The following is a 23,309-nucleotide window of genomic DNA, read 5'->3' as shown; positions in this document are numbered from 1 at the left end:
AAGATCAACACTGCGGCGTGGAAGCAAGGTCAGGCAGGAGCTTATAAAGGAGAGGTCTTCTGATGAGAGGATTAGCAACAGGTGTGCAGGAAGATTCCAGCCCTAGGGGAAAAAATACACAGAACAGAAGAGGATCCTCGGCGCCCTCTGGTGGGCAAGCCTGAGGATCCCAACAAGATCAACATACAACAGAAAATTATTCCAACAGAAAATTATTCCAACATCGAATTTTAGTAGCACCTTACTGACGAGAAAAAATAAGTTTATTTTAAGTTTAAAAAAAAAATATCAGCTTTGATTATACTGTTATTTCTTGGAGGTAGAAGCCAGACATAATTTAAGTTTCTGGGATATTTAGAGAAAAAACCTCTTTAGCTAAAATTAGTCAATATTTAATTGAAATAAGTTTAAGTAGTAGTAGAGTGCGTGAATTTAAATTTGGTTAAATTTTGTTATCATGTTTAAAACCATACAAAACATTGGCTATTTTTTATATTTTTAACTCCGAATTAATTTAGGTTAGATACAAACGAATCGATCTGACAGCGTATGCTTGATTATAATAAAAAAACAGTCCCTGCAGCCTTCTACCTTGTTTTTCTTTTATTCTGAACCCATTTTTGAAAGAAAGCTGACTATCAATGGACCTCTGACAAACTTGCCAAAAGAAAGCAAATCAATAACATGGAAATCTGTTGTCACTCCATGATGTTCTCCTTCTCATGGACAAGGAAGTAGTTTTGTGTTGTTGACCAACCGTCTTTCTACAGTAGTTTTTGGTGCATCGACACCACAGGCAAGGGGGTAAACAGGTGGGTTCAAAGGTTTGTTTCTTGTGAATGTAAACTGCACCAGATAAAAAAATTAACAATGTTGCAATTTTGGTGAAATATCAGGTGTGAAAACAACCTTATAGTCTGCCAGCTATGATGGAAAACAGTCAGAAATGTGGAGTGACAAGGACATTTTCCCCCATACTTCTATAAGCTCTGTTTAGTAACATTTTTAAAATGATTTTCTGACATGTTATTGTGTCAAACAAGAGATTATCTGTACATGTTATCCTCTCACAGAGCCAGGATTTGGTGAAGTCAGCTTTATGGCTAAATCAAGATGACAGCTGCTGACATATCCTGAATATAATAAGGATGTTTTATCAGATTAGCTGCCCTGTGTTCACCTGCTTCTCTTTATTCTGAGTTTGTTTCCAACTGAAATGAAGGATTTTATCCCTACTTACAAAATAATGGATGTGAATTAGACATAACATGATACAAATACAATGGCCCTCTGCTGAATGGCATGGGATTATAGTGCATGTATAATGAATCAATGGGGAAATGCAGGAATATTTGCACCTTAGAGGTTTTTTGGATGGTTGAAATCCTAGTCTGAAATAATGATGCACAATGAATTCCTGTGTGCTTCCCTCTGACACCATCCGCTGTCTCCTCCTGGACCGACCCGCTCCTTGTGCTGAAGGGCTTCTACTAAATGTCAAGAATTAAGTGTCTACAACTCGTTCAGCACCGCTGAGCTTATTGGTGTCTGGAAACCTGACTGAGCTCCATTAACAGCCTAAAGGTCATCAGAAGACCCATCGAGGTCTGATGCTGATGAATCACTGAGCTGCTCTGAGACATCGGTGTGCTTCTCACACAGACAAAACATGAAGCATCTTTGTCCAGAGAGGTGATGACCTCAGAGTCTGGTGTGGTTTATAGGTTCTCACAGGTTCTACTCAGCTTAAGGTCTGGTGTCGGAGTCAGACAGAGGATAGAAGGGGGTCGACATAGATGCTGATAATATGATCTCTGCTAAATGTTACAATCAGGTCAGTGAGTGGAAATCAACTGAGGAGGTACAGATGTATATAAGAGAACATCAGAACATCTACACAATGTGACCGTTACACAGGTTTAGACAGGTTACACAAAGGAATGAGCGTCTTCCTGTGCAGAACATGTCCCTGCCACTCAGGCAAAAGGAATCAGGCTCTTTCATCACCTGGTGTTACTGTATTGCAGATCTCTGGGCTGCTGGCCAGTTTCAGCTGCTTCATCAGAGCTTTACTGTTCTTTAGAGAAAGAGACTGTTCTGCTTCAGGACTAATGTTCTATTGTCTATTAGTTAACCTGAGTTTCCCCTCCTCAGGCTGCCAATGATGGTTTATTGTCCTACTTCTTCACTCTGTCTCTGTATCCTCTTTTTTTCTGTTGGTTTTGTATCTTAATTTTTTTCCCAAAGTTTTATCTGTTGCTGATCTGACCTCTGCGGTGAGTTCATGCTGTTTCTGAATGCATCTAAACTCCATACAGTCACGCTCCATGTGTCTATGAGGTGAACCTCACCCAGCTGACATTCTTCCATGTAAACAGGTCACATGGTCCTGCCGGCCTCTGATTGGCTCATTAGGTCTCCAGCTCGGCCTCAGATGCCTGAAAATGCTGCCTTTGTGTAACCATCAATAACTCCAGATTAGAGAAGCGTGACTCCGTGAAGAACGTCACCATCAGTGAAGCTGTTTGAGCCTGAACCAGGTCACATGGTCCACCAGCAGCGCGGACGGCCTCCCCTTCTGTGTGTGGCGTTGACCTCGGCTGTCAGCAGACCACATCATCAAATGTCTGTGCTTCAGGGTCAAGCTGTCTGCAGCTCTGTGTCTTTTCCACCAACATGGTGTGGACACTTGTCAGAGAAATTGATTTATTTCCAAGTGTGCTATGCTCCGCTGCTGATCCGTAAAGAAGAAATCAGCCTGTTGTTCCTGCTCATTGCTGCTGGATTTCAGGTCTCTTATTTCTAATCTGTTCACCAGATTCCCACACAGAAGAACTGGATCAGGGAGCATGGTTTGGGGGCTTTTTTTTATTCATTTCAGAGGAGAAACCTGCAGGCCTGTCAAGAACCTTCTACAGAAACATGACATGAAACATTAATGTGGAACCAGCTGACCCCTTAATAGATCCACAACTACATAGCCCTTCTCTCATGGGAAGACTTTGCTGAAGAACCTGGGAGAGTGAGGTAAATGTTTCCCTCATGCACTTGTTCCCTTTGTATCCTGATCTCAGGTCAGCTGGAGTTTCAAAAGTAACCTGAGATGCAACAGACTGAATATGAATATAATAATGCTGCAGGATACCATATGGACTGTAAAATAAACAAGACCATTGATGAAGAGAAGGAAATCCACCCCTTTTTAGTTCATTTACTTTGATATTTTTGTCTAGTCAAAGTCAGCAGTAAAGAAAAAGACTGTCTTTAAGTAACAGCTGATTATATTGCACAACTGTTTCATTAATTTATGTTTTTTGTGCTGAGGAGGGACTTTCTTTTCCACATAAATTCAAAAGGTTCAGATTAGGGCTGCAACTTATGATTATTTTTCAAATTGATTAATCTGTCTGTTATTTTTCCATAAATCAATTATTGAGAATTGGATAGAAAAAGGTTCCTTAAAGAAGAACTTTTCTACTTTAGGAGTTCTGGATAGAGCACATTAACAGATGAAAAAGTTTGATCTTAAATGCCATCTATCCGTTATCTGACACGCTTGTCCGGAGTGGGGCCGCGAGGGGTGCTGGTGCCTATCTCCAGCGGTCAATGGGCAAGAGGCGGGGTACACCCTGGAGAGGTCACCAGTCCATTACAGGGCAACACAGGACAAACAACCGTTTACACACACACTCACACCGAAGGTGAATTTAGAGAAGCCCATTAACCTAACAGTCGTGTTTTTGGACTGTGGGAAGAAGCTGGAGTACCCGGAGAGAACCCATGCATGCTCAGGGAGAACATGCAAACTCCACGCAGAAAGACCCGGGGCCGGAAATCGAACCCAGAACCTTCTTGGTGCTGCCCACTGACCACTGAGCAGCCCCTGGTCTCAAATACAAAATGTTAAAATATTTTTTTATAATCTCGCTGTAGTTACTGCTCTAAGTGGGACGCTCTGTCAGCTCAAGACATTTTTTTTTGTCTTTATACTCCACTTAACGATTGATCTATTACTAAATTAGTTGCCGATTAAGTCAATAATTGATTCGTCACGATTAATATGATTAATAGATTCAGCCCTAGTACAGAGGAAGCTATTCCTTACATAAGGTTAACCTGATCAACAGTCAGTCTAAGGCAGCGTCTCAGTGCTGATAGTATTCTAGATGTGATGAAGAGGACTTGGTGACGTTTAATTTGGGCATCAAAATGAGGAAGAAAGAGGATTTCTTTGACTTTGAACATTGCATGGTTTGTGGAAAAAAACTAATTGGATTAAATGTAATTAATCTTTTTTTATATATGATTACCTAATTTAGTAATAGATTAATAATCAGCTGGAGCATGCAACTCTGAAACATGCCTTTAATGAAAGACAACCCAGGGAGCAGAATTTAGCCAAAATGGCACCATGTTTGTATATACTGTACATGTTGCATTTAAATTGTGAGTAAATGTTTGCTTTTTTAAGTTTAAAGAGATATTAATGGTGGTATTTAATTTTACTAAGAGTATGTCTTGGAGATTAATTGATTCATCAAAAGATAATCACTAGAGTAATCAATCGTTTACAAAAAAAAGTCAGCAGCTGCAGCCGTAGGATGGCTGTTATTTCAGATGGACTGGAGTATCTACAACAAAATGCTGATCTACTGGGATTTTACCAAACAACCATCTTCCAGAGTTACAGAAAGTGTGCTAATAGGAAGAATGATGAATGTGAACAGCAGCTGAGAGGAGGAAGATGAATTGTTAAGGTGGGAGGAGAATAGAGAAGCTGGCTGAAGACGCTCGGGAAATGAAGCTCAGAGATCCTCTGGTTATGTGTAAAAAAGGCATTATAAAACACCATGCCTACTGTACCTGCCACAAGTTGAGTTCCTCTCACCTCACATAATTACCGCACATCTTCAAGCTAAACATTAATTTCTTGCTGCTCTGTGACAAAATCACAGCTTTTCCTGTGCTGCCAGGCGAACGCTGTCAGCTCTGTAACAGAAGCTGTAATCAGCAGCAGCAGCCCAGGAGTTCAGCTCACATGATTACCCCTCATCTGTTGAATCTAAATGTTGGAGGAAACACTCTGCAATTAAAGTCAGAGCAAAGAAGGTTATTCTGAACAGGTCAAATGAACAATAGGACGCCTCTGCATGCTCCTGCTGGAAGGTTTGAGGCTCACTGAACCTATAGAGAAATAAAGCATGGCATTTAAGGCCTAACGCCAGCTGAAGCATAGCAGAAAAGGACTGATGAAGCAACCGGACCTCTGTCTTTTACAGCTACTTATTTCAAGAAAAATAATATTAATTTTCAGATTAATAAACTAATTACATTTAAAGCCAACGTAAACCCTCCTTATCCATTTAGCTGAGCTCATAAACGAGGGTTTGTACATCGACCTCAAATTCTGGGAAGTGATTCAGTTTAAATGAATTCCCAGTGAGTGAATTTTGTGTATACTTTCATTGAATTTTTGTCATATTTTTATCCAGACCAGAAAGCGTTGCCATGTTAAAGTTATTATGACGACTATATTCAATGGTTCAGTCCGACTCTATAAGTGAATCAGAAGTCATATTCTATAAATGTGTTTTGATTAGGCCTGTTTGTCAGATTAAATCTATATTGGAAAGAAAACCTTTAGAAATGTGTAAAACATGCTTAATAATCTTTAATCCACAATTCGGTATTAAAATGCTTTCATTTGATGTAATACTTTAATTCTAGTTGTCATGTTTTCACCAGCTGGAAGCAGAAAATGATCATTGTTCACAGAAATTAAAGTTTAAAAGCAACATCAGCCTGCGTGGAGTAAGGTTATATAATGAGTTTCACTCAGTGATGGAATGGCTGGAATAAATTCATTTTACATATATGCTTATTGTTTCTGGATCTCTCTCTCTCTGCTGTTCCAGCATAGGTTAGCAGAAAGAAAATTATCATCTTAAGGACCAGAATTTATTTAATTTTTTTACCTAAAATAGTTGAAACATTTTTCACTTTGTTGCAAACCAATAAGTCACGACCTGACATTACTGGAACCATAGAGTTTCACCCAATCACACTCAACAACAGGAGAATGACCTTAGAACACTGCAGCAGATCTACCACAGAGAAGCTGATAAAGAGAAGATTGTGGGTGTTCCAGTGACCCAGTCAAGGTCCAGACCTTAGCCTGACAGGATAGTGTTTTTTCAGACCTAATCTAATACCTTCTATTCCTCGTTGTTTTGTTCTGCTAAATCTTACAGTCTGGAGTTATTGTGGACATAACAGATGATGATGATCTAAAAGTTGATTCCAAAGGTTTTATCTGCTCCAACTTTAGATTAATTTTAAACCCAAAGCCATACTGATAGGGTTCATTGGATCAGAAAAACCTCCTGTTTGCCAAGTTTGTTTCAGCTGAGTATCTGATTTGGATTCCCAACTGTAACCAAAACCTTGACCCTACACCTGTACCTCTTGCATCTGACCTTGTGTAACTTCTGCTTCCTCATTTCTGTCGGTCCAGTCTTTAGTCTGGTTCCTTCTTCCAATAATGCTGATCCTGCTTGTGTATTTGAGAATCACCTCTGCTTAGTTTGGGAGTTTTATGTTCTGATCTTCTCATCACAGCTCCTGGAGGGTAAATTAAAATACTACAACAGCATATATTTAATTAAACTGTCCTTAAAAATGAACATAAATTGTAGAATAATAGTGGAACGGAAATGGGGTTTTTTTTGTTTCTTTTTTTACCAGTTCTGATTTATCTTTTTTTTTATACTGCATGATGAAATAAGTCTCTCTCTGCAGGCTTTAGAAATCCTTGAAATAAATAGTGCTGTTTTTTTGGGGGGGAGCTGTAGAAACGAAGTATGTGGTTCTTTTTGTGTGAAAAGCCTTGAAGGTTTCAACCTGGTTCACAAACAGAAATCTGTTCTGTGAGCAAAAATACATTCAAAGGATTTAAAACATATGAAGCTGCAGATAAACCAGATAAATAAAAACATTTAAACATTTTTTCGCTTGTACAGATATGATTGCATTATAAGACGCTTCGGGTGAGACATTACTGTTCATTTGATTACACAAAAAGCAGCAACATTCTGACCAATGGCTCTATACTTACCTACGTGCTGTGTCATTGACCAGCAGGAACAGAAAGGTACAAAGAAAAAAACTAAGGTTGAATCAGGCATTCGCTGGTGCAAGCTGGATCAGAATCTGCAGTGGTTCCATGTTGTCTCTATCTCTGTAATGCATACAAACATCCGGATCCTGACCTGAACATAAACAAGTTTGCTTTTAAAAATCTGTCTGCCCCTTTATCGGTAGTCTATCTGCAGATATCTCCTGAGTAAAAATTGTGACGACTCAAAACCAACGAAAACCCCCGATAGTCAGTCCATGGATCATACTTTATGACCCTACTGTATCATTACGCATCCATGTCTGGCCCTAATGTCTCTGTTTTAGAATAATGTGAGAAGACATTTTTTGTCGATTGAAGCCTTGCCACCAGCTGTCCATTCAGGGATTCTTCATAACTAAGGCTGGATAAATTTCCATGCAGCTTCAGCGACGTTTGAAGCATGTTGTCCAGAAAGGCAATGAGTCTGCAGACAGAATGATGATCAGTCAGCTCCGACTGCAACTTCTAACAGCACTTTTTCCATCTGGTTCTTAAATATTGGACCCAATTGGTTGCTGCAGTATAATCCCTCTGAAAGGACCGAACAAAAACAATCCTGAAGCGTAGTCAGACAGAAATAGGCTGCTTTATCCACATTTTACTTCATTGTCTGTAAATAGATGTGTTTCAAAGGAAGAAAAGCTCCATAATTCTATCATCATGTGCCTTCAAGATACCGCTTGTTTTTTCTATGAATCACAGACAGAAGATGCATCTTTCCTGACCTTCCTCTCTGACTCTTTACTGCTATATTGACATTTTTATGCAGTTATTATTTCTGACATTTGTCTGGCAGCAGAGAATCGATGCCAGAAGCACAAGGTGAGGCGATATACTGCAGGTTAACATGACGGGCGGCTTAAATCATGCTGAGATCTTTTTCATTTCCTTTGAATCTCTCATCAAAAATGCTCCTGTTGTCTGAGCTAAAAGAAACAACTTATAAAGAAAAAGAAAACTCACAGAGACAAACTCATCATAAATATGCTTTCATGTCAGCATTCCTGTTCACTAACTAAATCATCCTAGTTATCTAATCTTGTTTTGAATGTACTTCACCATCTCTTCTAGTTAGCACTGTTAAATCAAAGTGGAATGCTCCTGGATTCAGCTGCATTATATTGACCTTAATGCAGCTTAGGGACACATTATTTGAGGCAAGACAGACAGTGGGGTAATTCAAGAAGCGTTTATTCAAACAACAGATGATCAGAGTACAGCCGATAGAGCATCTATAACAGGAAACACTGTAAAAGTAAAAACAGGTTACTGACCGTGTAGATCTAACGGAGGATGATATAAACACGTGAGTCACTAACCTGATTTAACAGTTCACCCCATGTCCTGAGAATGAGGAAGGAACCAGCTGGTGGGCTGCCAACAAGATGCGACAGGCACCACCCAGAGTGGTTGCTGCAGCCCCAGAGAACGGAGAACAAGCAGGAGTCTGAAGGCAGGTCATTGCAAACAGATCAGAACAGGAAAGCTCAGAGGTAGGATCAGGTAATCAGAAACACGCAGGTAGAATAAAAATCCTCTCACCACTGAGATCAGGAACGGGCTGGCTCAGTGGTTGAGAGAAAAAACAGGTCAGGATCAGGAACAAATAAGGTATACTAAGAACCCTCTCACCACTGGCATGAGAGATTGAAAATAATCTGTCCCTGATAACTGGATGCAAGCGCCTTAAATAGAGTCAGGAGCAGGTGGATCAGATGAGCAGTGATGGAAACCGAGCAACATTAGACGGCTTATAACGGACAAAAACACACAACAGGCGCAGGTTGGCCAGATAACCACTCATTGCCTTTCATGTTATTCGTTAATAACAGCAATATACGGACATATTTCACACTAATTATGTCGATACAGAGAATGAGACAAGTCTTCTAAATAGGGAAAAACTGTGTCCCTTTTTCAAGGGACGGATGGAAACCCTACACTGTATACACATTTTCAAAAATCAAACCAACAAATACACCTGTACCTCATCTCTCTACCAGAGCTGATAACAACATCCATCTGCTTTGATTAACTGACAGGACAACAAAAGTAACAAAAGTTATTTAACAAAAGCACTCACTCAAAATATCTGCACACATCATGTAAACCACAGAAAAGATGATTAGCCTTATGAAAACCATCCCCTTATCAAAACAGCAAAGGACATATTACAGGCTCTCAAGCTAAGCAGTCCGACAAGGTAAAGTTATTTCTATCTCTTATGGCTTTGCAAAGGACAGTTGATATTGATCCACTCTTCAGGTAAAGGTGTGTGGAGATGAATGGTTTGTTAGCTTTAATTTGGTGAAAGCAATTCTCTTTGAAATGCTCAGCACATAGATGTAAAACTTTTTTGTAGGTAGATTTCCATCTACCATAAAATACATCCACTGAGTCTTGAGGAGCTCAGATGTAGGCAGTAAAAAAATACTTGTTTTGTTTATGCAGCCATTAACATAGCACCTGCTATGCTTAGCATTTATCTTAGTCGTGTCTGTTTGAATGGTCATTTCAGTGAGCAGAAAGATCGCTCAGGCCATCAGGAGAGGTGGTTTTTTCCCCTTGTGAGGTCATAGAGGGCATGCTTAAGAGGTGGTGAAAGGCAGAGAGGTGAAAAGTTTTAATCATCTGTGTCCTCATGCACAGGCGTCAGACAAATCAAAATGTTTATAATGGGAATTTTGCATTATCTGGGACCTTTAAATAATTTAAAGAGAAAAAACGTATTTAGCCTGCTTTATTGATGGATTTAGGGACGGATGAACAGATGGATGGATGGGATTGGTGTCCTAGTGATTAGGGCATAGAGATCGGAATCCTGAGGTTCTGAGTTTAAGCCCCACTCCCACAGACTGCCACTCTGGGTTCCTGGGCAAAGACATTTAGCCCCACACTGCTCCGTTGGCGCCGCACAATGGCAGCCCACTGCTCCCCCAGGGGATGGGTTAAATGCACAGAGGGAATTTCTTTGAATGCTTTGTACTTGTGACAGTGTAATAAAAATAAAAGAATAGAAAGCTGGAAAGCTAGATGGATGAATTGATGGACAAAGCCACATGTTTCACAGTAAACTTTAAGCAGAACATGGAAATAGAGATTAAATAATCCTTTCTCTGAGCTAGTCCAAACTTAACCCAAACCTGAGTGATTAAGAGTCTCTGGCAATCTATGGGTGACAGAAAGACCCCAGAAAGACCTGAGGCCAGGACCCAAACTCATTAACTTCTTGCTCCTAGACAGTGGTACTACAAACTGTGACGTTTATTTTCTAACTCTTTAAAATGAATGATCTTTATTGAGTGTTGGAAATTATCTGACCTTAACTAGAGGTTTCCTGAAGTTAATCTAATTTGATCCAGTTTGTTAGAAGCTGTGAAAGTTCACAATTGATCTTTCTGTCTATAAACTGGTGTAAATTTATGTTTTAACATTTTCATTGAACACAACACATTTAGGGATGCCTTGAAAGTTTCCCCACACAGCAGGTCTGTTGTTCCATTCAGTCCAAGCAGAAACCGGATCAACCTGCAGGGCAGCTTTTAATGAAACGCTCCAATCTCCACTCATCTTGAGAGTCCCACAGGAGAGTTTAAAGGAAAGTTAGTTAAACCGGAGCTGAAATGTAATATTGACTCGTTCAGTGAGAGCTTAAAGGAGCACGGCAGTGACACTTTTATTAAGATGATGAATGGCTCCTGGATGGGACATCTTGTCCTGCCGTGGACAGAAAACTCTGATTTATGATCACCCCTGAGTCTGCTGTCAGAAAACAATAACAGGGGGAATTATCGAGATTTGAGGATCTCTGCAGAACAAATTAATGATCACGTCACACGGCTGGACTCCAGCAGCCTGTTTCAGGGCTCTAATCACTTCACGACCAAGCTGTAATTCAGAGGCACTAAAAAGAATCTGTGAGTGTCACTCAGAGAAGAAATAATCACTGCTTTTATCATGTTAAGAAGCTGCTTTATCACTCTGATGTGAAGGTGAAGAGCTGAGGAGGTCTGAGGCGCTTCTGCTAAGCACCACTTCAGCTCTAACATCACTCATCGGGATGGAAACAAGGAAAAATCAGAATTTATCCTGGAAACCCAAATATGTTAAAGACAGGCTTGTCTCTACTGTAGTTTTGAATTAAATGGATCTGCTAACAAACTATAAAAAAATTAGCCCTTAATCCTTTTACAGAATCATCTGGATGTCATTTGACAAGCTTTAAGGGAAATAGACAGCTGTTCTGATCTGTTTCTTTGATGCTTTAATCATGTAATGCTCAGTGCTGTTTAATAACATTAACAATAATAATAGACATACAAACTCATGTAAACTATAACCAACTGTTTAATTCTTTAAAACCTTTTCCTGTGTATTTATTTCTGATGAAGATTCTTAATTCTATTTATTCTGTTTTACTGAGTTTTCATGCAATCAATCAAATTAAATGGTTCCTTTATCCATGCTGAAATAACCAGAGAAATATTAACACATTATATTGGTGATAATTAATTGAATTCAATGCTAAGGTACAGAGCTTAGCTTTGAAGAGCTATGGTTGTCAAACAATGTTTCCACATCTTTTTTTTTCATTTACCATTTGTTTATTTTAGAGGCAAGAGTTTGCTTTATCCTAAACACTTCAGAATTTATAGCATTTATTAAAGGTATTTTGGAGGAGTTTTGCGATATAAAAAAAAAGAAGCCCTTTCTGTAAAAAAGGAACTCCTGTTAAACTCATACGAGAGCATGCATGAGCCCATTTCTCCTCAATCACTGTATAGAGCGGGGAATATATATAGTGGACTTTATAGTGAACTCAGTAAACTGACTGTTTGGACGGATGATCACTGCTTTTTGCTCCCTGTTGGTCACGTAACTCCTCCTTCACCACCAGAATGATTGACAATTAGGAGGACCACTTATTTAGATGATCCATATGGAAATAAAAGATCCGCAATAGCTAGTATGAAAGTCTCCTATCTATGTGCCAGCAATGAGAAAGACCATGAGTGACCCCTGAGGTCCATATGAGGTTAGAGCTGATTCAGGTTTTCCAGAATTTGTGTTATTATGTCCATCTTTCTTGTTTTTCATTTTAGAAATGTTAATTGGTTCCTATGAGAAAACTTGACCAAGGGCTGAAGAAAAGCAGTAGGCAGGTGCATTCCAAAATTAGCAGGTAATGAGGGGTCCAGCAAAACTGATGCCTTGGTGCATGCGCGGAGCTCATAGAGCAAAACCCTGAACCGATCCCGAAAACGGCACTTAAAAACTTCCCCTGTGCACTAACCCTACATTTCCACATTCCCGCAGCGGGTCTGCCACATTAAGGGCCATCCCAAACCATTTAGTGGGTAGGGCAAGTGGGCCATTCAGCCCTTAAATAGCTAGTCTGCATCCGTGCAGACTGGGTGGAATTTGGCAGGGTGAAACAGCGACCTAATAGCAGAGTAACAACGTGCATTGAAATGGAAGCTCCGCTGGTTTGCTGCATCTTAGTCACACTGACAGAAAATTGAAGATGGGAAAAATTAAATACACGTCAATAATTCCAGATAGTTTTATTTGACAAACTAAATAACACCTTTCATCTCCCATTTAGTCTGGTTTACCAGGCTAATTTAAAATGGTTAGTGAGTCAAATATGTCCCAGGTAATATGTGCTGTGGTTCTATTTTCTTCATCAGTAAGTAATTTACAGCTCTCACTGGAGTGGTTCGCAGCAGAATGTAAAACGGCCGGGATGAGGATATGTGCCTCCAAATCCGAGAGCATGGTTTTGAGCCACAAAATGGTAGAGTACCTTCTCCGGGTTGGGGAAGATGTACTGTCCTTAGTGGAGGAGTTTAAGTATCTTGAAGACTTGTTTACGAATGAGGGGAAGATTGAAGCAGGAGATCAATCGGCAGATACTGTAGGTGCGGCATCTGCTGTGAAGCGTCGGTTGTACCGGTCTGTTGGGGCGAAAAGGGAGCTGAGCTGAAAAGCAAAGCTCTTGATTTACCGGTTTATCTACGTTTCTACCCTCATCTATGGTCATGGGCTTTGGGTTATGACTGAAAGAACGAGATCTCGGATACAAGCGGCTGAAATGAGTTTTTTCCGTAGTGTGTCTGGGCTCTCCCTTAGAGATAGGAGGATATCAGTCATCTGAGCTATTAAAGCACTATATTAGTTAGTAGTATAGTAATTTAATTGAAGTTGGTGGCAACAGAACCATAAATCCAGACTGAACAGGCAGGGAACTTAGGAACAAAACCGTGGCGACACTTGGGTGGAACTTACATAGATAGCAATGAAGAGAGTCCAGCAAAGGGGAACTGCACAGGAGGTGTATATATGGGAGAAAGAAATAATGAATGGACTAATCAGCTGATAGGGAGCAGGTGTGGACAGAAGCAACCAGAAAGGCGCTAAGGGGAAAAGAAAGAGACACTGGGGGGCAACAAATAATAACAAGGGAAAACCACATGATCTAACTGTAACTAGTAAAGTACATACATGAATGTAAAGGGAAATAAAACTAATGACTAGCATTAAAATTAGGCCAAGCAATAAATAATACCAAAAATAATGGAAAGAAAGAAATAACAAGTAAAACTACTGCTTAAAACTGACATAAATCTGATATGTTAAATTAAAGCATAACTGAGAATACAGAATAAAAACTTAAATTGAACCAAAAAGCCCAGAAATGGCAGAAACACGACAGCTTCTGCCTGTCATCCATTTGTTCTACCTAAAGTTAGTCGGATCAAAGGCTATTTCCAGCCTGCCATCATCCAGTCTGCTTCGTTTGCCTTTGCAGGTCTACAATCAGCCAGCCCAGCCTGTTGCCACGGGGTTCTGCCTTATTCTGCCTCTTCAAGCATGCTACCTTTTTGTTCTGTCTATCTCCACTGGTTCAGCGGTCAGCCAAGCTTGCTATCAATCTAGCTGTTTAATTTAATCCAGTTTATTTATATAAGTCCAGTTTACAACATGCCATTTTTAGGCACTTTACAGAGACAATTCAATCACATCATAGTGACACATTGGCTAAAAATGTTCTAAGGAAAGTCAGCTGTTTGCAGTTATTGACTTTGAAGGAGGGGTCCTAAATGAGCTGTGGTGACAATATCCATTCGCTTGCATTGTGTGGTTGATTCTGTTTCGATCTGTAATGTTCATTTTTCATACAGCAGCAATTTAATTATGTTTCACTAGGGTCAATCTGCTGGTTCAAATTGGTCTGCTTTTAGATTCTAAAGACTTGAGACACTTTTTAGATGCTTTAAGACTGCTAAACCTAGAAATGACAGGTCCAATGTGTCTACTGGCTTTAAGTTACACAGCAATTCTTATTTTTGTTAATGCTTTGGAGATGCTGATTAGCTTTGAAGCAGTCTATATTTCAGAGAAATCGGTGGAGAGATGACCAACTGTTGAGGTTGTGAGAATTTTTCATGGTTCTGTTTTATCTTATTATGTCTTTAGCTGTTTGTTGTATTTGTTGAAATAATGGTTTCTCATGTCAATAAAGAATTACTCAGAAAAGAGACAAACAGATATACTTAATACTTTACCATTTTACATTTAACTCTGCACTTTAAAAAGAGATTGTGTAATTCATAATAAAATCCATGATGTGTGGTTACCACAATTTCACCATAGAAAAGATTCAGTGTTTACCAGTTTGTACTGTACAGTGTGATAGTTTGACAACCACGAAAACCATACATATACTGTCAATAGTTTTTATTCCAAGTCGCTGTAAAAAAAAAAAAAGGTATGAACTTGATAACATATAAACTGTAAACACAATTAGTTAATGTCACTGATGTTGAACAGGGTTAAACTATAGAATATAGAGTAATATTTTATTTCAAAATAAGGAAACCTGAATGTTTCATTTTGCTGAACTTCAGATTTGTCTTTAAGGATGTTAGAATAATAAGAAGAAACATCTGAACCTGCCCCTAGAACATCTTTTCTCTTCCTCCTATGACCATCTTCGCGGTTGCCATGGTGATAAAATTGCTGTGGAGCCTTAGTAGTAGGGTGTTTCAGGTCGGGCAGCTTCTTTTTTGTTATCTTTCACTGATTTCAGAAACAGTTTCTCATTTTTTAATGTTCTGAACCGGTCAGTGAACTGGATCGGCATACATAGACCGGATTTATTATGTCCCATTTCAGGACATAATGAAAGAGGATTACTGCAGATCAGAACAGTTTTCCCACAGTATAAACTATCCCAAATGCTGGTTTTAGGTTAGCTTTCATAAAAGAAGTCTGGGTTGGTTTGTTCTACATAAAGAGACACTGAAGACAAACAAGATTTGTTGTAAATAAGTGGTGGATTTTGCATAGCATCAGCTTAAACAGGCTCAAGCTAACAGTACGAGGCCAGGCCACAGTGGAGGCCTTCTACCAACAGGCCTAAAATTTTCATTCTTTGCCCGGAGTGGCTTGTAGATCTATGCCCTCTAACCACCTACAAAGATGAGCAAGATGATATCACAATATTAAGAAATCACTGGACATGTTCCATGACAGTGCTGAAAAAAATCTCTCTCTCTCCATCAAGATAAGACAACTAATTGGGGACATTGAAACCCTGAAAGCTTAATGCAGAAATAAGAAAATGATGGAAAACAGAGTGGCAGAACTAGAGCAGTTCTCCAGGATGAATTATGTTTTGCTTACGGGTCTAAAGACAGAGCTCAGATCATATGCCAATGATGTGCAAAAGAGAAGTGAGGAAAACTTGACAGATAATGACTGCACAACAGTGTAAGAACAGGTAGCTGCTTTTCTAGAGACAAAGAAAAAACATTGTTGACCATAATATCATCGAAGCATGACACCTTCTTCCACAAAGAAACAACCCTCAACCTGCGCCTATTATTTTCAGATTTATTAAAAGGATTTATTAATGCTTATTCACTGCTTATTTTAATAATAAGATTTATTAAAAGGGAGTTTTCCCTCTCAACTGTCACTACAAGCATGCTTAGTGTAAGGGATTGCCTTTGAGTGAATGATTCGATGCAATCAACTGGTTTTCCTTAGATAGAAAACTTTGAATCAATTGGACTATAATCTGGTGAACTGTAAAGGGCCTTGAGATGACATGTGTTGTGAATTGGTGCTATGTAAATAAACTAAATTGGAGTGAAACACAAAACGGGAAATTCTGGTTTTACAGCAGCAAAAAGATTATAGAAAATATGGTCACACAAATGTGGACCTTTGAAAAATGTATAAAATAAAAAATAAAATACTGTACTTTAAAGTGTTTAAACAATATAAACTATAAATAACCAATATACAGCTATGGATAATTTACAGTAATGGATCTTTGAAAATAACAGCAACATCGGAGATGTGCAAAATGACAGCAGCATGTTATTTAACTGACTAAGATAGAAACTGTGCAAAATCAGCATGAATGTAACAAAATATTGAGTTTGTTGGGAGCAGTGATGGTTATAAGGTCTTCCAGCTGCTGGGAGGAAGGATCTGTGATAACGCTTCCTAATGCATTTAGGGAGCAGCAGACATGGACTTCCAACTGTAAGTCCATGTCTGTTATAAAACTTAACAGAGCTTCAGAGGAGGCAAAGAGGTTGATGTCTTTGGTTGACTCTGCATCATCATCAAGAGTCGCAGCATGAGTATTTGAAACTATTTTACCTTCTTTGATGGCTTCTTACATAGACGTAATTGTTGATTCAGGTGACTTGACTAGTGACGAGTCTATGAAACTCTCTAATTGACCTTGATATTAACTGTTTTAACACCTTCAACCAAAGTGTAATTAATAACTGCAATACTTTCTTGATTATGAACTCAAAAAAGCTTGTAATCAAATTCAGAATCCTAGTTTATCATCCTTACACCTAAATGCTTGTAGTCTCCATACAAAAAATAAACCAGCTTACAGTCACTATTTCACACCTTAATTTGTCTTTTTCTGCTATTGACATTTCAGAATCTTGGCTACACACAGACACCTCAGACTATTATACTGTAGACAATTATAAAAATGTTCATAGATGTGGAGAAAATAAACCAAGATGATGGGAGGGGTTTCTTTGTTTGTGGATAACAGTTTGGAATTTAAGAAAAGATCTGATCTGAGCAGCATTTATCGAGACAAATCATATAATAATTGACTGCATGTATAACCATCCTGTCACGTTTGGTGGTGTTGGTAGAGGACCCAAATGCAGAGACGAGTTGGTTGAGATGAATTTATGTGTTTTAATGGGTTTTCAGGTTCTGAGGCAGGAGGTAATCAGGCTCAGAGGCAGGAGTCAAAAATATCTTTCAAGACAGGAGTCAAAAAATCCAACAAAAATATCTAACAACCAGAATCTAGGAGACATCAGGGAAAAACCAAAACTAAGAACCAGGAAGAGACAAGGAAGGACAACAGAGAACTGACCAGATGTTTGATGAGATGAAAGACGAGGATCCAGCAAACAAGAACTGAAGAGGGAGGGTTTTTAAAGGGGACAGTGACAAGGTGAGAGCTGATGAGGAAATTGGCAACAAGTGCTAGCAGCACAGAGAAAACAGCAAGGGAGGAGAGAGCAGAGAACAGAGCTAGGGATAGAGGACACAAGGGGGCAGCAGAGGACAACAAATGGAAAACCTGGAGGACAGGAACTAACAAGAAAACAACAAAATAATAATTAGACATTAAAACAAGAAGCAAAGTAAGACTGAATACTCTAAATAAACATAACAAAACCAAGACTGTGACACATCCTGAGTCAAAGATATCGGACTTGTTAGTCACCTTATGAATGTTCTTTCTATAGTGTCTCATGAAAGAAAAAAGTGTTTCCTTATTAGAGATTTTAGCATAATGAATGCAGATTGGGACGCTCAACCCCAGTCTTTTCTAGTCATGTTGTCCACTTTCTGCTTTAGACCTGTTATTTACAAACCCACAAGAATATCTCAAAGCTCAGCAAGACTAATAGCCAAAATATTCTCTATTAATGCTCTATTGAGTGCCATTTGGATTTGAAGAAATTGTGGTGGGAAGTTTTTTGGTTATAACATATCTAACACAAAAAGGCAGAGATTTTGACCTCTGTCTCCCCTAACAACCTGACAACAGTTCATAATGTTTCTCAGGAAGTTGTAATACATTGAAGATTAATTGCATGAAAAGATTCATGTTAACCTTCACAAACAGGAGGCTGAGGAAAAGTAGCTGCAGCCTACAACTGCAGAGCCTCTCCGGGAATAAGGAACGCTGGTAGTTATCAGAAATGTCAAGGTCAACTCTGTAATTACAGTGTGAGTCACATCATCTGTTGTCCTTCGGCAATCAAGTCCACATATCAGACGCGGCTGCTGACTCAGTCTCACCAAGACATGGCTCATCAACAAACAACTAAGAGCATCACAGAAAAATGAAGAAGAAAATAGAAAAAAATTATTTTATGATCACTTTTGAAACAAATCATAATCATAAACTGAAAGGTTCCAGTTCCTCTTCTGTAAAAAAGCTAAGTTAGGTGATTTTGCATTTAAGTGGTTTTCTTATTATTTGCAGGCGAGACACTTTAAAAGCATGAAAGATAAAGAAAAAAACATTTCAAAAATATATAATTAGCCTGAAACCAAACACTACCTGAGCTAAAGAGATTAATAAAAGAACGAGTGTCAAATGAACACAAAATATCATAACTGGGAGAAAACGAAAATATTTTGTAAACAGCATAAAACTGGAGACATATTTTTTTTTTCTCTAATGAAGGAAAGAGCAACTTAACAGCTGAATATTCTGAATAATGATATTTTCAATTCCTCACAAATCCTCCTTTTCAGACCAACTAGAGGTGAAATATTTCAGTCATCTATTAAAATATGTTTCAAAAGTAGTTTATCTTCATGAACCATATTCTCCAGAATAACATGCAGAAAACAGTTGGCCTTAAGAACGAAATCCAGGTGTTTGTTTAATTGAATTATTTATTTTTTTATTTTAACAATAAACATGCTTAATTAGAGCCATCAGCCCTGTGAATTATTTTTCTAATTTGCTGATTGGCCTAAAAAGCTTTGAAGAAGCAAAAATCGCTGAGTCGGGTATAAATGACATTAGAAAAAAAACATTAGAGTTTCTGATCCTTATGTTCCTAAGAACAAATTAATTATTTAATTGTTCGTAAGATTGACTTCATATAAAATTATGCCATCGCCATTTTTCTTCTTTTTCTAATCTTCTCTCTTTTACGAGTGTTCAAGACTTGACATAGGAGATTGTCTCTATCAGTCAACTGTTACCGAAGACTACGTTTTTATTAAATTACTACATTTGTTGTAACTAAGAAGCATTATATTGGGCCACATCATAATATATTATGCAAATCTGCAACTATTAATTAAATTTTTATTTGCTGATTACAGAACTATTGGTCACTACACCTGCAGCTGGCAAGTCGGTATCCAGAGGAAACTGCTTTTAATTTATTGTTTTTTAATGAAAAGAAAAAACAGTCAGAGATCAAGTTACTGTAGCAGTAACATCTGGAACATAAAATGGATGGAAAGTTCAGCAAATCTCTTATGGTAAGACTATCCAACCCTAGAGTTGTGTGATTTTCAGAGAAATGAGGGACAGAGGGAATTTGAATGCATAAATAGTGTAATTTAATTTCCCTCTGCATTTTAAACATTGGCTACTTCAACTGTGTGGATTACTGTTTAGAGCAGACTCCATGACAAATAGTTTTCATTGCTGGAGCCTCTTACTGGGATTAAAGCCCCTTATGAGGCTGTGTTGAAAATTAGTGTCAGCCTTTTGGGTTCCACATAGAACACAAACTCCAGAGAACCCTGCAGACCCACATAACATAAGACCATTGTAGATTAGGACAGATTACAACAATATTTCAACTGAGTTGAGATGAGGCATTTCACCAAAGGTAAGCTAAACTGTTACATGGCAGAATATAAAGTACAAAGACAAATATGTAAGAGTGCTCTCCTGTGCTAAAAAAGAAATCTCCACCAATAATTTATCCACTGCTCTCCTTTGTACTACTGTTGTAGTCTAAAACCGGGCATACTGTAAGATTTTTTGCCCTTTTCCAGAAGATTTTACAGTCATGCACGATCAGGTGACTTTTAGCCTGATCATGCATCAGGAGATTGTGCGTAAGGTCGGGAGAAAATCAAACATGTTTGAAATTCAGTTGACTGTCGTGGACAAATTGCTCAGTGGGCCAACAAGGATTCTTCTTTCTCTCAGATTACAACAAGGAAGCATGGCGGGGTTGCGAGTAAAATTGAGTTATTTCTGTAAAAATGACAGAGCATTGTAGCCACGTTTGCTCAGCCATGTCTTTGTCCAAAAACATCACACTTTGTTTTTAGGGCTTTCAGCAAAAAAATAGCAAAATAGGGTTTTACTCTTGTGACCTTCATATTCCTCTTCTACTCCTTTGGCTTCTGAATAGATGAGTTCGAGTAGCGCCATCTCACTGCAGAGCTGAGTCCAACGTGGTTTTTAGACGTACAGTGTGAGCAGGTAGATTGCGTCAGATAGTCGGGTTGCACAGTGTGAGAACATACATCGTGAGCTCTCCTTTGTACTACTGTTGTAGTCTAAAACCGGGCATACACTGTAAGGTTTTTTGCCCTTTTCCTGAAGATTTTACAGTCATGCATGATCAGGTGACTTTTAGCCTGATCGTGCATCATGAGATTGTGCGTAAGGTCGGGAGAAAATCAAACATGTTTCAAATTCAGTTGACCGTTGTGGACAAATTGCTCAGTGGGCATGCGCCAACAAGCACGATCAGACAACTTTTAGCCTGATAGTAGAAGAGTCCGAGTAGCACCACCTCACTGCGGAGCTGAGTTCAACGTGGTTTTTAGACATACAGTGTGAGCAGGTAGATTGCGTCAGATAGTTGGGTTGCACAGTGTGAGAACATACATCGTTAACTGTGAACTTTTAAACCCTGCGGGTTTGTCGTATGACCCCACCAATCAAGATAGAGGAGTACCGAGGTCTTGTTCTCAGCCTCTAAAGGTCTTAGGCTTGTCTCAATACTTCTTGGTCTTGGTTGGTGTGGTATTGACTACAAGACTACTTTGTTGCAATACTGTAGGTTTAGACGAATTTGTGGTTTATTCCCAGCAGCATCTAAGTGGTTGTTAGGGCAGATAATAAAAGATTCCTGTAATTGAAAGAGAAGCATCAGCCATTTTGACCACAGATAAAGTTTTCCAGAAATCGAAGATAAAAGGCTCCATGATGCCCTTTTAAGATGATTAAACAGCTGGAAGTAGACCACCAAGACAGGAAATGTTCATAGATGTACTGGATGCTGATTACAGGCATGAGTGGGATGGTTGAACCAATAAGATTTTCTATGTTTGGGTATTTTTCCTGATCTGGAAACCTTGCTTTACTTGGACACATGTAGAGTTGTGTAACCAAGGTAACAGACCTAGGTTATAAGTAAAGTCTCTTTAGCTATATAATAAAACACTAATCTGAACCACATCCTTTCTTGGAAACAGCCAGGATTAAAGCCCCTGCCATTGGCTGTTAGCTTAGCACCAATTTTCTTACTTTCAGACTTGTTCCTGGTAATCTGAAGGTATCACAGCCTTTCTCTGTAATGAGCTGGATCTGATCTTTCTGCATGGCCTTTCCATGGTCCTGTCCTGATGCAGCCCATCTCCTTTGCATCTTCCAGCAAAGCGGGGGGCAAATTAAACCCCCGTTTCTGCTAATCAAAGGCCCATCAGACCTTCATTACGCCTCATCATTAAAGGTCAGTCAGCAGGTGAGGAGATAAGGAAGCAGTTGATTTACAGCTATTTACAGGCAGGGATTTAATTTGTATCAGTGTAAGTCATTAAACAAAGACTGAGTGGAAACTTTGCACAGATTTCATGTTTATTCGTCTCTTCTGCTCTCAGAAAAAAAACAGTTTTCTGTCTGTTTTTAAATATAAAAAAGGTCACACTTTCACAGTCAAATTTGCACCAACAGCTGCTTTTCATTTTAATGTTGTTCCATTTCTGCTTTTTGGTTCATTTCACACAAAAAGAAGAGTTTGATGAAAGCAAATGGTAGTTCTGTGTTAAAAGGTACACTCTAAAGTAAATTTATATTTTTTTCTATCATACAAATAGTAACCATGAAGCACCACCATAAATCTGCTTTTTTTCATGTTTTTTTAATTGCAGGTTCAGAGCTGCTGTTCCTTCTACATCTGAGAAGAAAAACAACCTGAACAAGAGGTTTGCACTTAGCAGGCATGCATAAAACTCAAAAAGATTCTCATCTGGGTTAGTTTGGAATTTTAACAAAACAATTAACACCACATCCCTTTGTGAACCTCTTCAGTGTCAAATAAAACACTTTTTTAAAGTCACATTAAAAGAGCGCAAGAAAAAAGGTGAACTTTTCCACTTAAGCTTGTAATTTGGGACTTGGTTTTTAAGCAATCTCCAATACATCCACTATTATCTAAGCATTGCTGGGAAGTTTCGGCTCCTCCACCATCAGTTTCAGCCTTGCTGTTGGGAAGGAAACACCCAGCCCATTATTATTAACTCAACAGTAGTTAGACAGTGTCCAGTTGGGTGGAGGTTTTTAGAGGACTCAAATGCAGAGACGGAAGCTGAAGTGGTTTCCTGCAGATTTAATGAGTGGTGGCAACAGAAGCATAAATCCAGAAATAACTTAAGGAAAACAGGAACCATAAAAAAGGGGAACATATAGGTTAAGGAATAAAGGAATGAAGAAATCCAGCAAACAGTAACTGCAGAGGAGGAGTATAAATGCCCAACAGAACAAAGAATGGAGTAATCAACTGATTGGGAGCAGGTGTGGACATAAGCGCCTAGAAGGGAGCTAGGGGAAGGAGACTGACACAAGGGGGCAACAGAGAGTAAACAACATACATAAGAACTCACATAAAACCAGAAAAAAAATAGAATGACACAAAATGGAAATGAAACCAGTTAGCTAAAAAACACAGAATGACATAAATCAAACTGTAACTGAAAACTCAAAAAGAAACTGAATGGATCGTTTCTAGAGCGTGTGGAGCCATCATTTCAACCTAGAAAAGATAGGAGCATTCTGCAGATATTCAGTTCA

The sequence above is a fragment of the Cyprinodon variegatus genome, unplaced genomic scaffold, assembly GCF_000732505.1.
Source record: "Cyprinodon variegatus isolate N-32 unplaced genomic scaffold, C_variegatus-1.0 Scaffold548, whole genome shotgun sequence".
Lineage (NCBI taxonomy): Eukaryota > Metazoa > Chordata > Actinopteri > Cyprinodontiformes > Cyprinodontidae > Cyprinodon > Cyprinodon variegatus.
The sequence above is the reverse complement of the archived record's forward strand: the minus strand, read 5'-3'. Positions refer to the sequence as shown.